At 33.7% G+C, this 23,335-nt stretch overlaps 10 non-coding genes across 10 annotated transcripts; 5 read left to right on the forward strand and 5 right to left on the reverse strand.

The window, feature by feature from the left end:
• Positions 1–1,302: 1,302 nt before the first annotated feature.
• On the reverse strand, positions 1,303–1,421 carry LOC142982444 (5S ribosomal RNA). Its single transcript, XR_012959996.1, has one exon. It is a non-coding gene; the product is annotated as a 5S ribosomal RNA (ribosomal RNA).
• Positions 1,422–3,515: 2,094 nt separating this feature from the next.
• On the forward strand, positions 3,516–3,587 carry TRNAH-GUG (transfer RNA histidin (anticodon GUG)). Its single transcript has one exon. It is a non-coding gene; the product is annotated as a tRNA-His (tRNA).
• Positions 3,588–4,343: 756 nt separating this feature from the next.
• LOC142982455 (5S ribosomal RNA) lies at positions 4,344–4,462 on the forward strand. Its single transcript, XR_012960006.1, has one exon. It is a non-coding gene; the product is annotated as a 5S ribosomal RNA (ribosomal RNA).
• Positions 4,463–5,343: 881 nt separating this feature from the next.
• Positions 5,344–5,462, reverse strand: LOC142982445 (5S ribosomal RNA). The gene has a single exon (XR_012959997.1). It is a non-coding gene; the product is annotated as a 5S ribosomal RNA (ribosomal RNA).
• A 193-nt stretch (positions 5,463–5,655) lies between these two features.
• On the forward strand, positions 5,656–5,774 carry LOC142982441 (5S ribosomal RNA). Its single transcript, XR_012959993.1, has one exon. It is a non-coding gene; the product is annotated as a 5S ribosomal RNA (ribosomal RNA).
• Positions 5,775–6,782: 1,008 nt separating this feature from the next.
• Positions 6,783–6,901, reverse strand: LOC142982443 (5S ribosomal RNA). Its single transcript, XR_012959995.1, has one exon. It is a non-coding gene; the product is annotated as a 5S ribosomal RNA (ribosomal RNA).
• Positions 6,902–9,556: 2,655 nt separating this feature from the next.
• On the reverse strand, positions 9,557–9,675 carry LOC142982452 (5S ribosomal RNA). Its single transcript, XR_012960003.1, has one exon. It is a non-coding gene; the product is annotated as a 5S ribosomal RNA (ribosomal RNA).
• Positions 9,676–10,932: 1,257 nt separating this feature from the next.
• LOC142982453 (5S ribosomal RNA) lies at positions 10,933–11,051 on the forward strand. The gene has a single exon (XR_012960004.1). It is a non-coding gene; the product is annotated as a 5S ribosomal RNA (ribosomal RNA).
• Positions 11,052–13,147: 2,096 nt separating this feature from the next.
• On the forward strand, positions 13,148–13,266 carry LOC142982454 (5S ribosomal RNA). The gene has a single exon (XR_012960005.1). It is a non-coding gene; the product is annotated as a 5S ribosomal RNA (ribosomal RNA).
• Positions 13,267–14,902: 1,636 nt separating this feature from the next.
• Positions 14,903–14,990, reverse strand: TRNAY-GUA (transfer RNA tyrosine (anticodon GUA)). The gene is given in 2 exon segments: positions 14,903–14,938; positions 14,954–14,990. It is a non-coding gene; the product is annotated as a tRNA-Tyr (tRNA).
• Between the last annotated feature and the right edge of the window lie 8,345 nt (positions 14,991–23,335).

Raw genomic sequence — 23,335 nt, forward strand, 5'->3', positions numbered from 1 at the left:
TCCTGTGTAAAACATTCAGCAACTCAATACAACAATTATCCCGTTTCCACATTCTGACACTATACAATCTCATGTGCACTTACAGAAACCCTTCAAACATAACTATACATCACTCTGTATAATATTACATTGATATTCGTCTAATAAGCGCCCCCTAGTGACCGCGGCAGTCAATAGATGACGATATCCTTCTTGAGCATTGGTCTGTGTTGCGGTCAAGTTGGCAATTTGAAGGATTCAGTAACGTCTATTCGGCTAGCTTCTAGTAGGGCTCGATTAAACAAAAGACTTGAATTTAAATACATTTTCAATGATACAAAACTAAAAATACCTTTAACCGCTTATTAATTCATTATTATTTAAAATGGCTCTACGTTTCACATTAACAATAATTATTGGTTATGATAATTTTATGCGTGTGCCAAAAAAAAGATATACTCAACTCCTGATAACTGTGTGTTACATATCAACCAAAGCTACCTACAAAATATGCTGCGTCTATACCTCTACAATAAGCTCCTACATAGCGCACATTTCCACGTCATAAACTTTGTCCAACTATCACAAATCTAATCCAGTCCCAATCCCGAATACTCCAAACATTAAACTTCACCACGACACACCCAATCCTGCGTTAATGTTAGAACATATTAAGATACGGCTAATCTTCACATAACTTAGGATCATGCCGAAACGCAATCCTGAACTGACCATTGTCCTCCGTTTAATTTAAACGGGACCGAGCGAACTAGTAATGATTTTACAAGCCCCTGCCAATATATTCAGAGCAACACTCTCAGAACTGCAACTCTTGTCCCTTTACAACAGGGTTGAATTTCGATCACTTTTTCATCAGGCGCTTGTATAGTAAATCTTGTATAAAGGTGTCGTAAGATTTTATGCGTGACGCCTATTATGCAAACAGGTCCTAAGGGTCACGTTTTTGGTTTTTGGCGCCATGAAATTTGACCCGTCGTTTATGTTAATGTAGTTATAGCTCTCGGGCAAACAATTTGATGGTGGAGATATGAATATTATTGTATGGAGGTAATTATACGAAGGAAGCACTTTGAAGTACAATAAAATGTTTGCATCCGCATCATAAAAGGCAATACTGCGATATATGAGACTGTTACTATGAATTTCCAAACCAGACCTAAAATTATTGGTATTGAGTCCGACATAGCACTATTTACATTTACAACACATTAAATAGAGTCCAATGCTCATAAAGAACTTCTTACTATGTTACAAGTAACACAAGAAAATTATCCAATTAACACGAAACATCCAAAAGCAAAAAGCCAATGTCACGCGGTATTCCCAGGCGGTCACCCATCCAAGTACTAACCGCGCCCGATGTTGCTTAACTTCGGTGATCGGACGAGAACCGGTGTGTTCAACATGGTATGGACGTTGACGACTGAATGAGTAAATCGGCTGTACACAAGACAACGATTTAGCTAAAAATAGTTTCCACTGCGAGTGTATTATATTATTAGATCATTCTAAATTCGTTTTTTTACAGAAGTTGTGTGTGGTCTAGGCGTTAATTCACCTCTCTAGTCAAATGATCAAAACTTGTTCCATTCGAACTGTACTTTTTAACTAATTCCAACATTTTACAATATGGTAACACCTAATTAGTATGTTTATATTACTTAAAAATATTATATTTTCATTTTAAGTTCACACAAACACTAGCTATAGAATTTATTCCAGAAGGCATTAAAATAATACTCGTAACACATACAATTTGTTTAGTTTTCCAAAAACTTAGTCAACAAGTAATGTTCATTTATTTATATTGAACACAATTCTAAACCAATTTTCCTGACACATCATAAAAGCCTTTCAATTCTACCTTCTCCAACCACCAATCAAATCACAAATTACTGTAAATACAGGAAAATAACAGTAAAATTGACGTGAACAACAAGGGAATGCTCTTTGTTAATGAATGAGCTTGTTTAAATAATGCCTGTGTGGTACAATTTACCCACGGTCGCACGCGAACGGTTAATGGTAGTCCTATTGAAATATTCAGATGTCAACCCGTAAATGATAGGGAGTTTGTTATGTAAAGTTGGATTATGTTTTGATATAAAAAATAATGATAATAGTTATCAAATCTACTGAATACTCGGGTATGTTTTCACCTGGATTTTTGTCTAGAAACGCGCAATAAATGTAGATACTTAACATTCCTTAACCTTCTAATATCAAATACATACATATCATAAAATCAGAAGCTTATGAGATAGATAGTCTTTCGAGTAGTGGGAGAAAATCGGTGGGGCCAAATTTTAATTAGGTAACCCAAAATAATGTTTTTCGACCTGTGAGAATACTTTTTTAAAAGTTTTTTAAAGCAGTAAACCGTGGGCAAATGCAAATATTATGGTAAAATTACTCTGCTTACTTACTTATACTTTTATTAATTGTTCTACAAGAAACTAATGGACTATTGTCCCTCAAACAAAATAATACAAACTTATTTACAAATGAAACACAATTTCCTAAAAACATCCTGAACATAATTAAAGGACAATTTAGTAAATCTTCTATTTTTCTAAGGGTTTATTTATTCCTTTCACTGGTCACGTTATAGACACGTGTCAACTAAATTGCTTACCAATTTTCTGACGGGATTCAAACCCGCACCGGTCACTCAACTGAGTAATTGTTCAGTTTTCTAGGTTTGTTTGAATTGTTATGTTTGGGGTTGATTTTTGGGGATGTTTGTCCGTTTTCATAATTGTTTTTCTTTTATTTATGTAATTATTTGAATTGTTTTTAGGCAATTGTGCCCATTAGTCGGCTGATGACCAGTTTAAGCAACCTAAGGCCCGAACATTCTATAGTGCTCGCCGTGCTAGCCGTTTAAAGATATATTTTCATCGGGGTTAGTGTCCGCGCTCCGGCTGTTTCCTGGTTCCTGTCAATGAGAACTATAGTATATTTTTATACACGTTAATAACATATTTCCGATATAATATCAGATAGCAAACAAGCAAAAGCTTATAAGTCATGTATTTCTATGTAACATTTTAACATTTTACATATTATTACGATAATACTCTGGATTATTTTTATGTATTCTGTGAAACATAAATATAGATCCATTGTATTCTAATTTTAATAGTCACGTTGTATTATGGCTACTAAGATTCTTATACCTACTACCTACAGTATGTGCGACTGTATAACATTACGAATTATACCAGCTGCAGTTTCGTAAAAAATAATTGGCATAAAATTACTTTATTTGCAAATCTGAATTTTAAAAACATGCAGTCAAAATGAAATTAAACTATACTTTTCATTCAACCTTGTCACTACTACCATAGAATTGAAATCAGCATACTAACCAAATTGCCAATGTTTTGCACCGTTTCACAAAACTTGAGGAAAATGGAGCCCGCTATTTTTGTCTCTTTTCATCGTGTGACGTCATGTTATCGCGGCTAAGGCAAGCGATACGTAATTTTGCGCTCTCTCGCAACGCTTCGATAGCCGTGATCGTCTAGTGGTTAGGACCCTACGTTGTGGCCGTAGTAACCCAGGTTCGAATCCTGGTCACGGCAGTGTCATACACTGTTACGGCGAAGCTATCTTTTTGAGATTTTTGTAACATTTTTCTTCTAAAAAGGTATAGTTTCCGGTATAGCTACTTATGCTAGTATTTTGCAGTATAAAATATTTTGCAATGAGTAAGTAGGTTATAATTTCTAGAATTTGTGCTGTAGTGAATTATAACGATGCATTTATACAAATAAAATAAGTATGACTTTATTTAAATTTTGTAAGTATAAAACATCATTTGTTGTGTTAATGCAGATGTTAGTTAATTGAGAACGAAAATATAAAGAATTGAGTACCGCTAAAGTCTTGCTAAATACATAAGTACGAAAAACATGCAACTTCAAAGTTTAAAAAACAATTAGGTATTTCCTACTTTTTACACACAAAAATTATTGTTTTGTTTTTGCATCTGGCCAAATTATTTCAGCCCTTTTGCGATTCCTCCCTAGTTTCTTGTCAGTTATCAAAGATTAGGGGGATTAAACAGATAACGTATTTAATTAATAGTCTGTTATTGTTACTGTGACGTTTCATTACTGTTGTCATAATTACTACATGGTGTTGGGATTTAGTTCATTACAATGATTAATTGGGCAGTTTATCATTAAAATCTTTGATTATCTTGAAAGAATACGTTAGCCACAGCTCGGAACTCTATTAAAATGATGTTTTTATCATAATCATTTAAAATTCTCGTTGAGTAGCAACAAAATGTTATCGCAGTTTCGGTTCAGAAGTAAAAATATTCATGTGCTATCGCCAACGTCCATACCATGTTGAACACACCGGTTCTCGTCTGATCACCGAAGTTAAGCAACATCGGGCGCGGTTAGTACTTGGATGGGTGACCGCCTGGGAATACCGCGTGACGTTGGCTTTTTGTTTTTTTAAGTACCTATTTCTTAAACTAGTATAAAAGCGCATGTTTTTTTTTTTAATATTTGTATCGATTGAAAACTCTTTTAACCCTTCAATGCCAGTGTTTTAGTGTTATTATTTTTTGTATTATTTTATTGCATAATTTAAAATATATATATATTTATCTGTTAAATTTATTAGCTAAACAAAACTTTGGCAGCTAAACTATCTATGAAAATTGAACTCATCATTTCTGTACCTTTCTCAGCGGGACATCAAAGCAAGTCAAATGGCCAAACGCAAAACCAACATAACATTTTCCACTTACTTCAACTTTTATCAACCTTATTTTCTTAGCCATACAGTCGAAATTTGCACGGAAATTTGTTTTTTAACAGAATTTGTTTGTTTGTTTGTATGTAATGATAGTCATATATAAGGTATTGTTGTTTTGATGGTCCACATTGATGGGAGACGTATAGGTTGTATGGGAGTAGGAAATAGTTATGTTTAGCATCCGAAGGCTTTGGCAAGTTTGAATGGGATGGAAGTTATGGGTGTTTATTGTTTGAATGCTTTGTTGAAGAAAATCTGGAGGAAATTGAGCTTAGGAACCGTTTGATGGAGAAGGATTTTAGTTTTGTGCAATTTGGTTGGAGTTGTGTGCACTATAGAATCTGCCAAGGCATGAAATAGAGGAAAACGTGATTTTTATGGGGAAGTAAATAAACATACAAGATGATTATAATTTAATCAAAATACCATTCAAAACCAAAATCACTAACTCATGTTTTTTACTAAAAATTTACTACATTAAATGTAACAAAAAATTTAAAAGTAATATTTTTATGACATTCGCTCCAGAGCTTGGTACATTAGCAGCAGGGACTAAAAGCAAAAAGCCAACGTCACGCGGTATTCCCAGGCGGTCACCCATCCAAGTACTAACCGCGCCTGATGTTGCTTAACTTCGGTGATCGGACGAGAACCGGTGTGCTCAACATGGTATGGACGTTGGCGCTAGCAAAACAATATTTTTGGTTCGGTACAGATAACGATTTTGATAGCGTGCCAGACTTGAAATATTTCCTGATATTTATAACCCAAACCACGATAAATCCCATTATTATTCTTGACAAAAATACATTGATTCTTTAGTAAGTAAGTATTCAACGGACATCGGTAGCGAAGTAAGAATTATAAACTACTGTCGCCAACGTCCATACCATGTTGAATACACCGGTTCTCGTCCGATCACCGAAGTTAAGCAACATCGGGCGCGGTTAGTACTTGGATGGGTGACCGCCTGGGAATACCGCGTGACGTTGGCTTTTTGCACACACATTGTATAGTTATATTATGCCCACATCGCCGTTTGCAGTGTAGAATTACTAATATTTTATCCGTCACATATTTTTTTGTTTAACCCTGTAATGCTCGAGTGTGCTGTTTTATTATTTTTAATTAAAAATAAGAAAATTATTTTTCTTCACATCCATTTTAATACTTAGGGTCAATTTTTCGCACTTTTTTCGTATTTAAACGTAACAACCCCGTCAATCAAATCCCACCCTGCAAACAGTAAATATACAGAAGAATACACCCCTCACTGCATTCCCTACCAAGTATCATTTTAGATCAAACACGTGATAATGGCTATAAGAGCGCCCCTATTATTTGATACAATAAAAGTGAAGTGCAGAAATACTCCGCATTCTACTGCAAAATGGCTGCACTTACTTTTGACATAACAACCAACACACCAAAATTGAAAAATAAACCTTATAGCTGGTACACTAAAGTTTAATTTTCAATAGCAATTGAAGATCCCCATGAAATATTTTAGGGTGTAGACCTATATATGTGTCGTCCGCTCAATAGGCCGTACATTCGCAGATACGAACTAATGGTGATTGAGAAAAATATGGCAGGAACATACAACACAATAACTTGTGGTAATGTCTTCATGAATATTGAAGATCACAGTGATAGGTACGATTTTATTCCTTTTATTTGATTATGACAATACGATGATAATGGTGGCCGTAAATTTTAGGTCTGGTTTTGGGAAATAATTTTTTTGATGATGCTTTTGATGGAGCGATTAATTTTCGACATAATATCAATGAATGTGGAAGCACCAAATTGTGATGTCTGGTATAAAAGAGCTTTATTTTATTCGTCTTGGGAGAATAACGTACCGATGGTCACATGATACATTTTATGTCTTTTTTAATACAATTAGCTTTAACTTTCCGTGGAACACTAATACATTTTTTTTAGCTTACGTACGTAAGCATTCAAGATCATTGTAGAAATCAAAATAATAAAAATAAAAAAGCCAACGTCACGCGGTATTCCCAGGCGGTCACCCATCCAAGTACTAACCGCGCCCGATGTTGCTTAACTTCGGTGATCGGACGAGAACCGGTGTGTTCAACATGGTATGGACGTTGACGACTGAGAAGCTCTATTCATACTTTGCTATCAATATCAAATTCGCATTAGCAAGGACCCAACGGAATTACAAAATACATTATCGATCCAGTATATCAGCAGAATGCTTCACCGTCACGTGTTTTAGTAACAAAAATAACTGTAGCTTGAGTAATAAATAAATTGTGAATTTTTACAAAAAAATCGACATATATGTAGATTGACAGGCTTGCTTGAGCATTTTTTGTGTAATCATGTGTAAGTTTCTAATTTCCCTAACCAGTACTTTTTCTGCTGAAGCAAGTTGTCTGATTTCTATCTAACTGACCAGAATAAACAGGCACTAAAAATATTAAATTAATTTTCACATTTATCTCTTTTTAAATTAGGAAGCCAGCTTAAAGGGGTCTTCCACAAGACCGCGTTGAAAGCATAAATCCTCATAATAAAATACCTACAATATCTAAAAGCAGGGTATTAATTACCGTATTGTGAACGCATTGCTGGTTCCGACGCGACACTTTGTCGTCGAAACGAATTTATTCACCCTTTACTTCGGCTAGTTGACTGAATATTAATAATTTAGGGGTAATCTCTGACGATTAATGTTTTGTATGTGTGCTTATATTTTGGTGTAGATACAAATTCAGCTACAGAAGATATTTATCTTTTAATAACTGAAAATCATACTAGGTATTATAAGTTTTTGAACGTATTTATGCCAACCGGTCTTAAAATATCCCTTGATATACAGTAAAGACCCTTATTATCTCATAGACTACGTTAAACTTGGAATCACTGTTTTTAAAATCCTTTACATACTAAAATATGTAAGATACCTACATTAGTACCAGAGTTTTAAAACGTTGAAAGGGAAGCAAGCTTCTGTCATGTTAATAATATTAATAATATTTGAATTTTTAGTAAACAAATTCAATTTAGCCGTTAAATAACAACAAATTCAGTTTAAAAACAATCAAAATAGTAGCAGTAGCCTATTTAATTGATTAGTAACATAAGATCCGTCCATTTGTGTTGAACTTGATATAATATTAGAATTAATCGTCCCCAAATTGGGTGTCTTTTTCTAAACCCCATTGGAACGTAAGTTTCGGTTTTATCTAAAATCTGTCGTTTGCAAACATTGACATGTGTGGCTACATACACAAGTAATGGACAATGATGGAGGATAAAATAGGATTAAATATGAAATTACTAAAAAGAGTTGAAGGTAAAATTGATCTTAAATATATTATTTTGATAACTTTTCATTATTTTGCAAAGAAAATTGAGATTTTATTCAGTAAAAAGTGTACAACATTTCAGTAGACTAAAAAGTTATGTAAAAGGTTTTTGACAAATTTTATCACTAATTAGGTAAAAAAATAATAAAGTCTTAGACGAAAGTAATAGAATTCTGCTTTGACAAAACACGAAATAAATGTTTGCCGCACAAAAACCTTATTAAAACTGTAGTGTAACAGTGTCGATCGGACATTTCCTTTAAAAGGACCGTCCTCATACTCAAAACCACTAGAAACTCCAACATCATTGTATTTACACCCTGACTAACAGGGGTGAATATATTACGGGTTCCAATTCGAAAATTGTCAGCCCCAATATCAGATGAGGTTTCGACAATCGAATTTGTCACTACTGTGTAGCTTGTGATTATTTCCTATTAGTTATAATAATATGATAAACACTTTAATGGTATTAGCTTGGATCGAATTTTGTTTGGAATTAGTTATTATTTCGTTTAGAGATCGGGGATTTGCGCAGTTATTTTCGGTATCTTGTAGTTAATGAATGAAATGTTTATGCACGTTGAAAATGGGCAGCATTCGGGAATTAAGAAAAGATTTCTATGAAATTGAAACATACGACAGTTAAACGAAATAATAAATACAGTATTATGGAGATGGTTGGTCAATTCAATGTGATTATAGGATAAGTTTTGGTCTCTAAGGTGAAAAACGGTAACACTAAGCACATTAACCTAATTATGGTGTAAATATTGGTGGAGAAAAAAATTTTACTCGGACCTAAAAATAATTGATAGGTAGGTACTTTAACAATGAATTTTGTGCATAAGTTTCCACATTAAATGCATTGATACAAGTACCTATCTAAAAGTTAATTGGCCAGCTGTCAAATGGGCCAAATTCAGTAGAAATAAAGCATTTGCGACTTTTATTGTGAAGATATATGTGGAGTAGGTATACTAGAGATATAAAAAACTAAAATTAAATGATAATTATAAACAAACTGCGTAATTAATTAAAAGAACACGTCCCATCCATTACGTGATAATGTCCACAAATTAGTGTAAAACAACTCATCAATCTTAACGCCAATTATAATGATTGGATGCTTTGAATATTTCTATTAAAATGCTTAGATAACCGACACGCGATGTACGGAACAAGAGTTCGCAATTTAAGCTTATTAAAAATGTTTAACACTAATATTGAAGAAATATAAAGTACGGAATTCGATGATTAAATCATTTTAAAATCAACAGGAAATAAAAAGTGAAATAATAATATTTTGAATACTAGCATTGGAGGGTTAATAAAATAAACAAACCATTTTTTGTTTATTGATATTAATTAACTTACTATCCTCGCAATACCGTTCAACGAAAAGAATTATAACGTTATATGGGTGTACAAAAAGCCAACGTCACGCGGTATTCCCAGGCGGTCACCCATCCAAGTACTAACCGCGCCCGATGTTGCTTAACTTCGGTGATCGGACGAGAACCGGTGTGTTCAACATGGTATGGACGTTGGCATTTGCAAAACAATATTTTTGCTTCGCCTCCTTTGTAGTGTACGCAATTCGTGTAAATAAATAGTTGTGGATTTCTGATTATGACAGTGTTACGTTGACGGCGTTTGATGAAACTTTGCACACGGGAAAGATGTCATTCCGTCAAAGTAGTGAGTAGAATCTATTAAAATTATTATAGCGCTGTGATCAGCGTTTGAGGTCAGCGTTTGAGGTCGGCAGAATTGTTTGATGGTTCGCCGATAACATTACTATTGAGTACATAACAGATACCTCATAAATTTTCTTATTGCCATAACAACAACACCAAGGATTATCTTACACTAATTATCTGATTCACATCTCAATGTAATTAACAGTTAATTGTTCCTAATTTACGGCTAATCATATTAGCTCCATTACCGGCAACATACCTCTGTAATTTACTTGTAATGCTCTCCGATGTTCGATGAATATTGTAATAACATTTACTACACTACAGAAACCATACTATTCTGATATCTATGACTATTTGGGAATACTTACTCGCGTTACATCCGATTATTCGATCGTCAGATAACTGAAAACAGCAAAAATCGTCAATTAAAGAAATAATCCGTTACTATTTCAGAGACTTCAAACAACCATGTTTTCATTCAAATATTTTTTACATTTCGACTAAATTGTTAAAATTATACTACGACCCGTACACCTACATCCATACTAATATTATAAATGCGAAAGTAACTCTGTCTGTCTGTCTGTCTGTCTGTCTGTCTGTCTGCTACTAAATCACGTCTAAACTACTGAACCAATTTGCATGAAATTTGGTATGGAGATATTTTGATACCTGTGAAAGGACATAGGCTACTTTTTACCCCGGGAAAATGACGCATTTCCCGGGAAAATTCAGAAAATTCAACGAAGTCGCGAAATATCAATAGTATAATGACATTGAATTAACAAAATTCCGTTGTCATGGCAACTGTTTTAATGGCGGATATGTCTTAGCGCGACTTCGTTATACTAAGAGATGTAAATAATTTTGAGAATATTTTTCGTGAAAAAAAAGCATATTTTATATCATCACGCTACGACCAATAGGAGCAGAGTACCTAACAGTAAAAAGTGTTACAAAAACATGGAAAATTCTGACCCATTCTCTCTTATGTGACGCAAGCGAAGTTGCGCGGGTCAGCTAGTTGTCTGATAAAAATACATTTCAAGTTTTATTAAAGCATTACAAAAAGGGAACTGTTCTTAAATTTCAGCTCAGCATTCGCCAACGTCCATACCATGTTGAACACACCGGTTCTCGTCCGATCACCGAAGTTAAGCAACATCGGGCGCGGTTAGTACTTGGATGGGTGACCGCCTGGGAATACCGCGTGACGTTGGCTTTTTGTTATTTTTTTATAATAATGCGACGGGAATAACGGTGCGTCGATTTCTACTTAATTGTATATTTTTTTTGTATTAAACTCTGTAAATGAGAAGGAAAACCCTAGACTTATAGTTCGTACTTCATTATTTAACCCTAAACAGCGAACGTGTTTAACATTTTGTGTGAGCGTAGCACAATTTTTATTAAAAAAATAATTCTATACGAAAACTACACCACTACTAAATATACTAAGTATCAAAGATGATGAATTCAAAACAAATTTTCACACAACCATTTAAGTGGCCACCTAATATTTTGTAGGCAAATTTTACACTATGCGGGCACATTGTACCCCGCTTCTTGTATGTCGTCTAATCGATCAACTTCACTCTAATACAGCTCATCTGCATATTAATTCTGTACCGAGCCCTTAATAAGCAAGGGCTATTTAATCCCAGTACGAGAGTACTGTTGTGTGCATATTTGTTTACTAATATTTTACTATTTTTGTGAATGTTTACATTTTTTTGTACAAATTTATTTTAGGGTTAAGTTAAAGGTTGAAATTATATTGTGTCTATACTTCGATGTGTGGTAAAATATATTTAAGGGCCAAGGTAATGATCAAATCAATAAAATGTTAATTATCATGTTTATTTTAAGCAAAAAATAAAAGCCGCATTGGCAAGCTTTATATAAATAATGATATTTTTATCAGTAGTTTGAATATACCTACAGGTGAAACTTTAGATTGGCAAAGTTACAATCTGCCAAAGATCTGCTCATAATTCAAGCAGTTACAGCTTTTTATACATTAAAGATATTCAACATCAAATAAAATGCATATTTTTGTCTAAATAATGTGTAAATAAAGAAACTTGTACTATCACGACTGTACTGAAGGTAGGCAGTTAATCACATTGAATTTAGCCATGCGGGCAATATTATTGCGGCCAATGAAATACGAGACGGTCACTCAACTGTGCGAATTATGCCACGAGGTTCAATAAGACTAATATAGCACTAGCTATTATTAATCTTAGAATAAAATGAACTAGTCGCAATAATACGGGTTAAATGCGTCGGATTGCAGTTTGCTATGAGTTTTGTATCAGGCGCTATGGTGAATGATTACATTTTTTTATTGATTTTGTTTGTATGTGTTGTCAGTTGACTTCTTGTCGTAGTTTGCGGCATTTTATGTAAAAAAAATACAGTTTTTTTGTATCATAAGAACTTGCTTTTATTAAGAAAATATAGGCAGAGTGAACTTTTCTATTTAACCATGATAAAAATCGCATCTAAAATCAACCTGAAGCCCAAAATGCAAATAAACAAACGAATGTAACTAGAAATAAATTTAAAAGTGCAGAACTTATAAAAGGGAAACTGCGATTCAAAATCACTAATCCCTTTCATTCCGACACTGTGAAATGATCAATCTCCGATTTTGAAAAGAAAATCACGCCTATTCGTCATTAGAAGACCCGTTGCACAATTCTAATTATGTATGCATTGAAAGGGTTAACGTTTGGTCAGATTCGCCACGCTTTCCGTATTAATATCTTGATCCATCAGTCGGTGACGGGTTAAGATGAATCATTGGAGGGTTAAATAGGGTGGCGCTCAAAGTTTGTGATACAATCTATTGTTTAGTTACATGTGAAATTTTTGGGTTTTGTTTATTGATATCGTGTTATACAATGTTTTTTAAATACTTTTGAGTATTTTTATTGTATTTAAGTTATTCTATTTGAATTAAGAAGAAGAAAGAGAAAAGGAAAAGATATCAAATCAATTAATATCACGAACTTACCTATGATACATTCCATGTATCATAAGTTCGTGCTATAATTTGTGTAACACAAAAAGTATAAGTAATAGAAAAATATGTTAAAGTTTTGCCGAAATGCCCGCCAACATTGATCTACACTAACTATGTAGTTGCGCACATCGGTCTGTAAGACTGTAATACATAATAACACAAGTCGTACGATAAAAAAAACTTCTTTTTTTCTATTAAAACAATAATTTCTGGGCAATTTGCCAGCTATATTTTTACAATAATATAAGCACGTGCTGATTTGGCTCAGTATTTTTGCAGCTCCTATCGCCAACGTCCATACCATGTTGAACACACCGGTTCTCGTCCGATCACCGAAGTTAAGCAACATCGGGCGCGGTTAGTACTTGGATGGGTGACCGCCTGGGAATACCGCGTGACGTTGGCTTTTTGGTATTAGTTTTTAAGAGTACACTGTCTTTTTTAAGGGCCTGCAATCGCTTTTTATAATCTTACTAAGTAGGTATTGACAGACGTTTATACAAACTAATAATTCTGGTAAACAAAATTTAAACACCATAGTTGTCCTTCTTACACATTTTTTTGTAAATTTCCATTAAAATAAAAAGTTTGAGAAACTAAAGGGTGAGTTTTGTGATTATTCACCAGCAGACAAAGGGTTAAGTTACCATTAATTAACGGGATCTGTACACGCATTGATTACACCACGAGGGTTAAGGACTGGCATTTTTTTGCGTCTCTTGCTTTCATATTTCAAAAAAAAGATATTTTTTTTAAACAAAATAATGTTTAAAATAAGACATGTTCATTATTTACGCAAACAATTTTATTTGTGGCATTTTTAAGGTAAAATCCAACCTTCCTCTGCACTGGGGATCAATTAGGGCATTTTATTATTTTTTTCAAAGTTGTTCTAATTTAGATAAGATTTTACATTTCATAATAACTTACGGCCAAACAAAAACGTCAAATAATTTAACCCGTCACTGTACAAAACATCTGAATCTGTGATGGCATGAAATTGTACCCACCCACATAGATTAATGACAGACGACAATAGGCTCAGGCCGTTTTTTGATCCCTTCTCGATTTAACAGCAATTAAAAAGTTCTAACAGAGCAGCGAAAGGGTTAACTTCATTTGCGTTTAATTGGTTCGAGTACGTTTCTTCAAATTGAACTTTTTTTGATGAAACGAGATTTATTTGTTGTGGTGAAAAATTTGGGAAGATTTTTCAGTATTAATAGAAAAATATAATTTTGAACTACGACAGATTCGATTCAATTGTATTTTCAAAGCACACTACAGGTTACAATGAAAATAAAACAAAAGTAAAATTATAATCAAAATAATTTCTAATGTAAACTTCACTAAACACTGTGTAAATAAATCGGTCTTTTGGCAAATATTATCTTTCTAGTAATAAACTATATATTTATATTCATTAGTTATTTGTCTATAACAATAACTACAGATTTATCCATAAAGTTTGTCAAACCAAAATCTCTTTTCCACCTTCCCATTAACAAGTCCCAACAACCACCTCTTCAGATGCCTTCTTTTTATTTAAATCCAATTTTTAAACGAAGACATCCGAACACAATGCTATCCCCACTCTAATTGATTCAATACGGTTAAAAGACTCGTGGTTTAGGGTTAAGGTGATTCAAACTCTTTGGAACGTATCGAATTGAATTTTTGAAATCAGACGATCCAATTGTGGACTCTTGCAAGAAATGTTTCCTATTAAGGGTTCGTAATTAAATTAGTTTTATTAATGAGTTTTTACGGGTTGAGAAATGGGAGGAGCTCTTTTTTATTTGGAATCTTTTTAAATACAGGTATGTATAATTGTAATTACTCTTGATACAATTTTTGATAAAATAATTTAAGATTATATTTTGTACTGTTTTCATGCCTGATTTGATTTTAAAATGTATAGTAGCGTAGAGACGAGTTTATTAAAATATAGGACTGCCGTCCATTTAATGTATTTGCACTATAATATTACTAAATCTCTTCATAAATGTTACAAAGAATAAAAATATCATCTACAAAAAGACTCCTTCGAGCCGGATTTGAACCAGCGACCTATGGATATCAGCTTTAATCCTCTACAGTCCACCGCTCTACCAACTGAGCTATCGAAGGCTTATGAGAGTGCTCGAAATTACCGTTTGGTTTGCCCGAGTCGTTTATCTACTGCGTAGATTATGACGTCAGAGGTGTTGTGTAAGCCGTGTGAAATGTGTGAAATTGTTCACAACGCGAGCGGTGCGCAGCGTAGAGTATAATTATATTTAAAATGGTTTGTTGTTTATGAATATTATAACGATTATTTATAATAATATGTTGTAACTTATTAGTGTCATATTTATTTTCAGGATCCATTTTCTTGCCTTTGGGAACTAGTGAGTAGTTTTGTTTACCTCACTGTTATAAAACTTTATTTAATTCTCCTACCTAACAAAAAAAAAATGGTTAGTGACGGGACGTAAAAGGTAATTTAAATTATCTTAAAAAAAATCCCCTGAAACTGAATTACCTACCCGAAATTACTAGACCAAACAATATTTTGCTAAACAGAAATAGAATAAGCAAAATCGCTACTACCCATTAAGCCACGTTTTCCTTTAACGAACATCAGACATCAGACATCAGACATCGAGCACAAAATGCTTCCATCAAGCTAACAGAATCGCCTCCGATCTACAAAATGTCGGGGATATTTCATCGCGAGTGTACCACTAAATTATCTAAATAGAGATCACTCCCCAATCAGACTGTACGAGGACACGAATGTGAGGAAACTGGAAGTGATATTTGAGTGGGTTTTGAGCTTTACATATAACGCTTTTTTATTCATAAGACCAGTTATTTGTTAGGTAAAATAATTAGATGTAGTTCTTAAAAAAATTGAAAAAATATAAAACACTTTTCAGGTGCACACAACGATGCAGTATTTTGACGCAGTAAAAAAACCTGTGTGGTACCCATATTATTATATTGCTCCGTCTGTGAGTTCATATGTACTTTGTATCAATTACTTAAATCGTCAATGTCCAAAAGTCTGTCGGCCGTAACCTCAAAATCCCTCGACCGAAAAACTATCAAGAGTCGCATCTAGTAATTCGAAATCCACCCCGGATACGAAACATTCAGCTAAAGATGGCGGGCGGAAACACGTCGCGCCTACTGTCATGGCGGCCGGAAGTCCTCTCGCCATTTGATAAATAGTTGTTCTTCAAAGTTTTTCTCATGCAAATGAGGGGGATGACTGATGACGGTTGTCGCGATTCCAGAATGGATTTAATTTGGAATTTCTTGGGGCGGTTAATCTGGTTCCTGATTGTGCTGAGGTTTCGTGTTTCATTTTCGAGGTTGCGAATTTGAAATAGAATGGGAGGTTTGTTTGCAAATTGTGTTTTGCAGAAAGTTTGTATTTTTCTTGTTTTGAATTATTACAAAACGAAAAGGAAGTATCCATTCGTTTTGTTATAATTGCTTCACAGCAATATTTTTTTATCTTAGTTTTGATATCACACTTGTTAGATTTATCGTGCTAATCCTCAATAATTATTTGATAAAAACACGACTATTATTTCTATGCTTTCAATACCTATTTTTTAACGTATTATTATACCTGTGTTATAAATAATCTTAGCAGCTAAGTGCTTCGAACAACCTGACTAAAATTCAGAGTTATATTCTTGCTACAGTTTTCGAAATCTTATTGTTTGCTTTGTAGAACAAGCTTTCTATATTCGACACGATCATAGGACCAAAGAACAAAACAATTACAAATAACCTTCGGGCCAGTTCTATATCAGGCAGTAATTAAAGCTAAGTGATTAGCAGGGCGTACCATAGTATCGTAGTGCTGTAATAAATTGGCACAAATCGCCAGTCACCGCGGCCATTAGTGACGCGCATCTGCCGTTTATTTGCACGTTTTAATACGACTTAGTATAAGGATAGTACAGCGTAGGAACAGTAGAATCAACTGGAGTAGTTAGTTCTAGGATAAAGTAATATTGAACCCCTAATTTTAGACCGACCCATTTGATAAACAGATCTCGCTGTAACATTTTTGAATTTCTGGGTCATTTAAAGATTTTTGGTGCCGACTGTCTGCAATGTCTGCTTGATTTCAGTTTGTCCCTTTTGTTAACTGAAAAATTTCTTCAGCAATGTTTGCCAGCAGTAATGAAGAAAAAATCGTACTACACGTGTAAACAATGCAAATCTAAGATACATACTTCTCTTATCTTCTCCCGTCACTTTCTGGTATATTTTCTCCAATAGTTAAAATAAACAGCCTAAACAAATGGCAGAATAGCGTATCCCGAAATTGAATCTGAAAGTTAAAAGAAAATTTTAATCACGGTAAAGTTTTATTAATATATTTCTGCATGCTGCATACTATTTTACAAGTAGTCACTAGTATTGCACTATTTGAATTACATTGCCCGCATAATTTTATAATTGCCATCCACCCTTCAAGGTGTGCCCATATAAAGGTCAGGCAGATGTTTGCGAAACAGTAATGTTAAACATTCCGTTAGTCTGTCTAGTTTTTATACGAAAATTACTGGTTTTTCTTAGACTTTATGGATAGTTCGTTAGTGGAGTGTGAAGTTTTTTATTCTTATTTATAGCTTCTTGGATACGTGAGTCATACTCGTATTAATGGTAGACCTACTGAAATATTTTCTTAGGAGAATATGGAAACCGGGAAAAGAGGTATGTTAGTGGAGTAATCTAGTGTTCCATTACAACATTTTGACAAATTTCGTTTCTGAATCGTAACGTTCTATGAACTTATACAGAAGACACTAGAAAAGTTACCAGAAGACCGGTTACTAGAAAATTACAAAATAAAATTAACTTTTAATAATTAAAGTTTTCAATTTATGAACTAAAAAGTTAAAACAGTATCAATCGACATGAAAATGCAAGGAAGCAATGTTTATTAATTTCATGGCCCAACACCCATACGACTCATCAATGAACTTTTTGCAAACACAATATTAGCAATGGCACACGACAAGAATTTTTTTTTCGCAAAAAAACTGTCTCTCATCAACCGCAAAAGGTTAACGACTAAGTGACCACGTGCCGTGAACTTTGAAGACTTGTGACTCATACACCTTTATCCCGTGCCTTACCGACCGTGAACACACCTGGTCACCCTACGATAAAATTACAAACGAACATGTACCTTAAGACAGAAGCGATAGAGTCGAAAATTTAATTGCGTGAGGTAAAGACCAGTGAGTATTCGAAAATAATTTAATTTTGTACCTTATGATTCTAAAGTTAGAGTTGAAATTCTAATGGTAAGCAAAAGACAGGTGTGTGTTTGAAATCATGAATGAAGAAGTTATGAATGTTTTTGAAAGAGTTGTTTAACGGTAGCATTTTTATATTGACTATAGGAATACTGAACAACATTCCTGGTGACCTATGCCGTGACTGACCACCTGGTCTATTTCTTGACGGGTTGTTGGTGGTTAATGAAAAGTGATAATCTCCAAGAAGTATTCAAAATTTAATACACAATGTCATACATAAAATATTATGTTTTGTCTGCCCCGACATTAATTTAAATGTGCCTTGACGGGATTTGATGCATGCAATTATTGATTACATCAAATGAAACGAAAATATTATTTTGAAACTTTTTTAAATCGCAGTCACTTCACTACTGGACAAAGGCCCTCACTAATTGACACTGATTATATAGCTAGAGTTCCTGTATATTTTTTATTGCGAATATTAATATTTTATTCGCACAATTTTAATGGCATCCGCCCCCGTCAAATAAAACCCATTAATTAAAAATGTTTTTCCATACATTTTTATCACTGGTCACCAACAATCAACCCCCATGCGTCCGGTCCATTAAAACTAATACGTGCTCTGAATAACTCTAAACAATACATCTTGCATCCCTTTCACGCCCTACAAGAAAAACGGACGCTGACAAAAGTACTAATTTTCTATTTTACACTTTGTGGACCTTATTTCGAAGCATTAAGATACAGATTTAAATGTCTCGATTCTAAGTATTTGATAAAAAATGGAACACTAATAAATTTATGCAAAAATAGTTTTTATTTATAGCAACGAAAGGTTTAATATTCGGCTCTGTATATTCGATATGAAATTTCCTAAAGATTTATACCACGCATTTTACAATTTTAGTTCTTATCTTAAAATTGTTAAAACTTATATTAGAATACGACTTTCAGCTTCCAATTTAAAATATTCGAAGGTCCAGTGATTAAGGGCACTCTATTTAAATATTAAAAACTACCGTGGTTCCGTGTAACAGAGACAGAGCTATACAAAAATAATCATATCTCACTCGCACAGTCATACTTCTTATCACTTTGTTAGGGTTGGCAGAGTCAATACGTTTAATTTGCATTACAAAAGGAATGTTTTAAATATTCGGCGACCCCTTAATTGTCGAGTGGCGGCTATCAATTGCGAAATAGGAAAAAACTGTCCAGTCCATTGAGCGTTTCAATGAGTTTTGGGAATTTTTCAAAGAGATGTAGAGTAGAAATTAAATTTGAAAATAATTTTAAGACTTATTTAGTTTAAGAGTTATTTAAGTACATAATTGTGTGGAGCAATCATACATATTTTGAGGAGTTTAAAATTTTCAGGAATAATTAAAACAAATTGACAAATGATAATCCAATATGATAAAACCGAAATCAATATTAGCAACCGAGAAAAGGGGATCCGGTAATAAACGAACATTGAAATACATACAAAATAACAAGGTATTATAGTTCTTCATTGCAAAAATTAAAGCTTATCATAATGAAAACAATTTTCAGCAAATTGTGGCTCTGCTTTTATCCCGTCATCACCAATAATTTCAGTTTCCATTCCAATTAGCTTCCAATTTCGCATGACACCATCATCAATAGTCTAATCAGCATCAAATATGGCCGTACTAAAATTATTACAAACCAACACCGCTCCACACCACTCGTAGCCAAAGGGTAACGTGTCCGATCTCCTTTTGTCCTACAGAAATGACCCCGGTAATGATTCCATTCACTGTTCATACATTTTCCCATACGACATACGGGCAGTTTGATTTACTGAATTTGAATACCATGAATTAGGTTTAATTAAGCAAAATAGTGGACATTGTTTATTGGTTGTATGGGGTCATTTTGTAGGGGGTAATTTAGGGAGTAATTTTAGGGGTTAATTTTCTAATAAGACATGAATAGGTGAGCAAGAATTTGACCGTAGGTGTCCTGTTATTAAATTTTGTATGGTGTCCTGATTTTATTGTGAATCAAGGTATAAAGAACTCAATGTCCCTACTGAGTTATGTATGCTATCACAGTATAATTGGATCTTTGGTTCGGATAATAATTGTCTATTAATTTCTATAATTGTTAGTATCTAATGCCAAGCAAATTTTTATCTCTCTTATACAGATATGAGACGTCTAAGATAAACAGAACTTAAGGAGTATGTGTTATTTTTATCTAATGACTTCCAAGGAAAGAAAATTTCTGCGTATTTTATATCCAAGTTTTCTGCCAGTGTACCTGATGGTGTAGAAAATTACAGAATTTCGAAAAATGTTTGAAAATGCACTTTGGTTGGCCTAGAACTTTAACATTGCCTTATCTATTTGCTGATGTTCGATTCGTTTTTGAACAAGGGACTTAGGTATGGCAGAAGAGAGCTTTATTATAGCTTTATATTTCTGCCTTGCTGGCCTTATCAAATATTAGGTAGTATAGTTTTGCTGCAAATACGAATGTTATCTATTTCTATATTGTTATAATTATACAGGGTGTCCCAAAACTCAACGATAATCCGTGACAGGATGAAAGGCCAAGTCATACCGGTTCTAGGAAAAATAAAAAAAAAATTCCATATCACTTAGTTCAGCAATAATAGACACTTTTCAAAAAAGTTGAAATTTCACACCCTTGGTCGCATTTTCAAGTCCTGTGATCACCAATGTCACAATTTCGCTGTGTTTTTTTTAATTTCGTGATCTTCATTAAATATGCTATTAATCGTAAAACAAATTAATGCACAAAACATTGTTAATTTAATAAAAAAAGTTAAGTTTTAGTGAGTCATGGTTCACAAAAATATCGTTAGTTAACTTTGACGCTTCATATTGAAAAAAAAATGTACTACACTACCCTTGGCAAGTTATTTCAAAAGTTGGCGCATTTAATCAAGATTTCAAAACTGTGCAACACTTGTCACTTTTCTTGCCATTAAAAATGATATTTTTATTTGAACGACGAGTATACTCGAAAATGGACGAACGCAGTGGTACAATTGTATGGCGTCCTCGTTCCCGCGATCTAAATCCAGTAGATATTTTTTACTGGGAATGCGTAAAAGAAAAACTCTATTCGAAATCAATACAAAATCTATCAGAACTTCGCCAGAAAATTGACACAGCGTCAGAGGTAATAAATGCAAGGAATTTTGCTTGACTGGTGCAAAGGTCTTTTGTAAGGCGTTGCAGAGCCTGTATTCGTGCCAGAGGAAAACAATTCGGAATTACTTTAGTATAAGGAGAATAATTTAATAAGAACGATGGTTCGTTCATTCTTTTTTTTTTATTATCATTACCTATTATGTTTATTACATTAAATATTGGTTATGGACTGACTCAATTACATCTTTACTAAAAATAATTGCTTTCCTCTGGCACGAATACAGGCTCTGCAACGGCGTACAAAAGATCTTTGCACCAGTCAAGCAAAATTCCTTGCATTTATTTCTTCTGACGCTGTGTCAATTTTCTGGCGAAGTTCTGATAGATTTTGTATTGATTTTGAATAGACTTTTTATTTTATACATTCCCAGTAAAAAATATCTACTGGATTAAGATCGGGGGAACGAGGAGGCCATACAATTGTACGACTGCGTTCGATCCATTTTCGAGGATACTCGTCGTTCAAATAAAAATAACATTTTTAATGGCAAGAAAAGTGACAAGTGTTGCACCATTTTGAAATCTTGATGAAATGCGCCAACTTTTGAAATAACTTGCCAAGGATAGTGTAGTACATTTTTTTTTCAATATGAAGCGTCAAAGTTAACTAACGATATTTTTGTGAACGATGACTAACTAAAACATAATTTTTTTTATTAAATTAACAATGTTTTGTGCATTAATTTGTTTTACGATTATTAGCATATTTAATGAAGATCACGAAATTCAAAAAAACACAGCGAAATTGTGACATTGGTGATCACAGGACTTGAAAATGCGACAAAGGGTGTGAAATTTCAACTTTTTTGAAAAGTGTCTATTATTGCTGAACTAAGTGATATGGAATTTTTTTTTTATTTTTCCTAGAACCGGTATGACTTGGCCTTTCATCCTGTCACGGATTATCGTTGAGTTATGGGACACCCTGTATAATGTATCTAGGTATATGTAGGTGCATATAGTGTACCATCATCATTATAAATCAAGTCACACATTTAATCTCTTATCCAACACAACTACAGCATCCCAATGAAATCATTAGTTCCTTTATTACGCGACCTATCAGCTCCAACTAAATTTAATAGGCTATTACCCACACATGTATACGTCGTTAATAAACTAGGTTCGGTCGGAACCGATCGTAAACCTTTTACGACGGCGGTGCATTCGGAAAAATATTTCGGAAACCGTGACGTCATTATTCCGGTGACGTTTATTAGGCTATAGCAAGCGCACGCGGCGGTACTCGGCTTGAAAAGGGCGGTTGATACCCATGTTAAATAAGGAAATTGTATTTTTAGCTACTAATTGTTGTAATTGAAATGTTCCATTGTCAAGTAACTATTCGAGAAATCATGTTTAGCACAGATTATGTAAGGAGTTCGTAACAATAGTTACTTCTTATTTACGCAATAGACAAATGGTTATATTTATTGTAAACGTAACTCATGAACGAAAAAAAAAAGAATCTGCTAAAAGATCGCCAAATTAAGTAGAGTACAATAATCAAAATCGTTAATAGGTTAGTTCTGTTCATGTACCGGTTTCACTCTATTATATGTTACGGTAAAATATTATGTACAAACATTATCAAAACGCATATAGTGCTGCAGTTTATATTTTGGTTTAACGCGTTTATCGACGCTCGTTATTCACGGAAGACCAGTTGTAATGGACAATCGTTATTGTTGGCTTTTTATTGAGTACATTAAAACTGACATACAGTATATTATGGTAGTACGTAGTAGATGTATGGTTAACTTCTGACTAATAGTGACGGTATTGATGTGTGTATTTTGGGTAAAAAAGCGGTTCAAAAAAGTAAAGCCCATGTTTGACCCCAGGTTTAGACCTTGTTAGATATTAGCCCCAAATAAATTGAACAAAAAAAATAAAGGTTCTTAATTACGAGTATCACTAAACATGATCAACCCAAAACTGGGCCATCAGAAAAATGATTACCTTTAAATTTTTATTTGTAAACTAATCA

Source organism: Anticarsia gemmatalis, chromosome 21, assembly GCF_050436995.1.
Source record: "Anticarsia gemmatalis isolate Benzon Research Colony breed Stoneville strain chromosome 21, ilAntGemm2 primary, whole genome shotgun sequence".
In the NCBI taxonomy this organism is placed as follows: Eukaryota; Metazoa; Arthropoda; class Insecta; order Lepidoptera; family Erebidae; genus Anticarsia; species Anticarsia gemmatalis.